Source organism: Rhipicephalus microplus, unplaced genomic scaffold (assembly GCF_043290135.1).
Source record: "Rhipicephalus microplus isolate Deutch F79 unplaced genomic scaffold, USDA_Rmic scaffold_223, whole genome shotgun sequence".
Lineage (NCBI taxonomy): Eukaryota > Metazoa > Arthropoda > Arachnida > Ixodida > Ixodidae > Rhipicephalus > Rhipicephalus microplus.
This window is the reverse complement of record NW_027464794.1, coordinates 208,447-212,500: the sequence shown is the minus strand read 5'-3', so window position 1 is coordinate 212,500 and position 4,054 is coordinate 208,447. Positions and strand designations below refer to the sequence as shown.

The following is a 4,054-nucleotide window of genomic DNA, read 5'->3' as shown; positions in this document are numbered from 1 at the left end:
CTTGTGCGCCGAAGGCTCTCTTGATATGTGATCCGACCCTCAGACAGACGAAGCCAAGGGAAGACCCAAGGCCGCAATGTGCGTTCAAAGAATCAGTGCTCAGTGTGTCCTGCAATTCACACCAAGTCTCGCAGCTGGCTGCGTTCTTCATCGACCCGAGAACCGAGTGATCCACCGCTTAGAGTCGTGAAAAAGTGTTTGTTCAATTCCGTACAGTCAAAACCAAACGTTTCTGGCACTCGGCCAAACAGTGGCCAAGAAGGGCGCTTTTCAGCGCACGCTTGGACTCCAAAACTCTGCCGCGCCTTTTTCGGCTGCCGCAAATCGAGCAAACGGTGTGTTTCGGACGGCGTTTCGCTTCCGCTACTTGCGAGTGCTTTCGTGGTCCACCCCTCTATAAATACTCGGGAGGCGTCGAAGCCGGTTCTCCAAGCCGGACCCGTAGGTATCGTTGTGTGCTCGCTCTCATTGGCCCGCCTAACCAGAAAATGCCTGCGGTACACCCATTTGGATAAGAGTGCACGCAGATGCGGGCCTCGACGGCTACACATTTCCTCGGGCGGCCGCCTCCCGGCCTCCGTGGAGCGCGGGATGCACGGTCCCATCGACAAGCCTCTCCCGTTTTTACCGTGGCGTCGCGGTTCACCACGGCGGGCGGGTCGGTCTCCTCCGCATAAAAAGGGGGACCCCCGCTTTTTGTTCCACGAAATCGCACAAGCTTTTTTCGCATCCACGGTTTGCCACCGCACACCAAAATGCCGATCCGGCTGCCTACTTTAGCCAACAGGTGGAGCCAGGCGCGCCGTACTTGCGCGGCACTTCCCACGTCCACCGAAGTCGGTGCCAAGGACCACTTTCGGCGCCGGAGCCGCGTACGAGCCTACTCGAGGCGGAAGAACGAAGCCAGCAAGGGCCTGGCCGCAAGTGCGTTCAATTGTCGGGACGTCCAAGTCCCTCGTTCTTCCGTGCTTCCTCTTTCGGCAAGTCGTTGCGGCACCTTCCCAAAGCGCGCAGACCCGCTAATCGCGACGAGCGCGACGTGGCCGTGCCGCCTTTCCCTCGGCAGCAAGCAAAACGCCTGGCAACGTCGACGCTCCCCTAACCGCGATCTCGCACCGTGTTTCGTGTGGCGAATTCAAAAGCCGGCCGGCGCTGCTGCAACCATTACGGTCGGTACGCATACGCCGCGGAGGGCGGGACGGTCATCGGAGCGTGCGGTTCCTCCATCGAGTACTGCGCACCTCGGCCGTCGCATCGCCGTGCCATGACCGGCCGCGCGTCAACGCGAACCGGTGCCAGCGAGATCCCTCGCCTGCAAGAACCGACCGGCAGCCTCCGTCACCCGAGGACGCGGAGGCGCTTGCCGCGGACGGCGGGACGGTATGCACTGGTGCACAGCGGACCCGTCACATCGCCAGTTCCTTGACCGACCGCCGACGCTTGTGCCGTTCCTCTCGTACTTGGCAGTCGCCGCGCGATTGTCGGGTCTCGTTCTTGCACGCTCGAACGGTCGGGAGGGCACTCGGCTGGCGTTTCGGGAACGCGCAGCCTCGCCTTCTACCGACGTAACCACGACTCGCCGTTCGCGCTCCGCCGCTCCTGTTTACAGTACTAGGCGGTCCCGCAGCGGTCGGGTCGCGCATTTCGAGCGCTTCGAGCCACGGTGCAGTGGCGGGTCGAAAGCCGACCTATGAGTGCGTTGCGCCGTTTGTACCCGCGTCCGCCACCTGGCCGACCGTCCAAGGTCGCGGTGTTGGCGTCCGCTGGGCGCAACAATTTGTCACGGGGTGCCGCTCCACATTCAGGCAGCCCCGTGGGGAAAAGCCGACCCCGCGTCCAAACGGGGTCAGCGGCAGAAAGTGTCGGGCGCAGACGCAGCTGAGGCGCTCACCCTTCACAATCCGTTAATGATCCTTCCGCAGGTTCACCTACGGAAACCTTGTTACGACTTTTACTTCCTCTAAATGATCAAGTTTGGTCATCTTTCCAACAGACCGGCGCAACCGAAAGGCCGCGCCGGACATCGGTCCGAAGACCTCACTAAATCATTCAATCGGTAGTAGCGACGGGCGGTGTGTACAAAGGGCAGGGACGTAATCAACGCGAGCTTATGACTCGCGCTTACTGGGAATTCCTCGTTCAAGGGGAACAATTGCAAGCCCCTATCCCAATCACGAAAGAAGTTCCACGGGTTACCCAGTCTTTTCAGACAGGGATAAAGACACGCTGCTTCCTTCAGTGTAGCGCGCGTGCGGCCCCGGACATCTAAGGGCATCACAGACCTGTTATTGCTCTGTTTCGTGCGGCTAGGAGCCGCTTGTCCCTCTAAGAAGGTTGTAAGGTGCTGGGAACCCCGCACCTATTTAATAGGCTAGAGTCTCGTTCGTTATCGGAATTAACCAGACAAATCGCTCCACCAACTAAGAACGGCCATGCACCACCATCCACCGAATCAAGAAAGAGCTCTCAATCTGTCAATCCTCCCAGTGTCCGGGCCGGGTAAGTTTTCCCGTGTTGAGTCAAATTAAGCCGCAGGCTCCACTCCTGGTGGTGCCCTTCCGTCAATTCCTTTAAGTTTCAGCTTTGCAACCATACTTCCCCCGGAACCCAAATACTTTGGTTTCCCGGAAGCTGCCCGCCGAGTCATTTGAGTAACTCAGGCGGATCGCTGGTTGGCATCGTTTATGGTCAGAACTAGGGCGGTATCTGATCGCCTTCGAACCTCTGACTTTCGTTCTTGATCAATGAAAACATTCTTGGCAAATGCTTTCGCAGTAGTTCGTCTTGCGACGGTCCAAGAATTTCACCTCTAGCGCCGCAATACGAATGCCCCCGTCCGTCCCTCTTAATCATTACCTCGTATTCCAAAAACCAACAGAACAGAAACGAGGTCTTGTTCTATTATTCCATGCAAGTTTATTCAGGCGACTCGCCTGCGTTGAGCACTCTAATTTTTTCAAAGTAAAAGCACCGGCCATCTCGAGGCACACAATGAAGTGCACCAAGAAAGAACCGGCATGATGTTCAGTCCGAGCCGTCGCATCGGGTAGATGCACTACTCGTCTGGAACTGAGATCCAACTACGAGCTTTTTAACCGCAGCAGCTTTAGTATACGCTATTGGAGCTGGAATTACCGCGGCTGCTGGCACCAGACTTGCCCTCCAATTGATCCTCGTTAAAGGATTTAGAGTGTACTTATTTCAATTACGGGGCCTCAAAAGAGTCCCGTATTGTTATTTTTCGTCACTACCTCCCCGTGCCGGGAGTGGGTAATTTGCGCGCCTGCTGCCTTCCTTGGATGTGGTAGCCGTTTCTCAGGCTCCCTCTCCGGAATCGAACCCTGATTCTCCGTTACCCGTAACAACCATGGTAAGCAAGTAACCTACCATCGAAAGTTGATAAGGCAGACACTTGAAAGAAACGTCGCCGGCTCGTGGCCATGCGATCAGCACAAAGTTATCCAGAGTCACCACACAATACGGGCCGAAACCCGATCGATCTTGGTCTAATAAAAGCACCCGTTACCCAAAGGGCTCCAGGCTCACTGCATGTATTAGCTCTAGAATTGCCACAGTTATCCAAGTAGGAAGAAACGATCTAAGGAACCATAACTGATTTAATGAGCCATTCGCGGTTTCGCCTTATTTCGGCATGTACTTAGACATGCATGGCTTAATCTTTGAGACAAGCATATGATTACTGGCAGGATCAACCAGGTAATCGTTCGACTGCGCGTCCGTCCTCGCCCTCGGCGGGCCGGACGCAGTCTGTGTGCGGCGGAGGCCACCTTCAGGCGCCCCAACACGCTTATTTTGCACTCCGAGATGACGGCGTTCGAGCTCGCTACGGCACAACCTTCCCGAAAGACGAGTGGGAGCCGTGCGGCAAGAAGCACGTTCATGCTCGCTCTTTTTCGTTGCATCGACTCGGTCGCGCCGTGCGGGTTGCCCAAGCCCGCTGCACTGTCGGTGGACCGGCCGGAACTAGCAACGGAGCCGAGACTGCAAAGCCGCCAGACGACGGGTCACGCCCGCGTCTTCGGCGCTTTCGCAT

General features: G+C 56.9%; 2 non-coding genes across 2 annotated transcripts; both read right to left on the bottom strand.

The window, feature by feature from the left end:
* Positions 1-33: 33 nt before the first annotated feature.
* LOC142792469 (5.8S ribosomal RNA) lies at positions 34-186 on the bottom strand. Its single transcript, XR_012890944.1, has one exon. It is a non-coding gene; the product is annotated as a 5.8S ribosomal RNA (ribosomal RNA).
* A 1,719-nt stretch (positions 187-1,905) lies between these two features.
* On the bottom strand, positions 1,906-3,720 carry LOC142792486 (small subunit ribosomal RNA). Its single transcript, XR_012890961.1, has one exon. It is a non-coding gene; the product is annotated as a small subunit ribosomal RNA (ribosomal RNA).
* Positions 3,721-4,054: the final 334 nt, after the last annotated feature.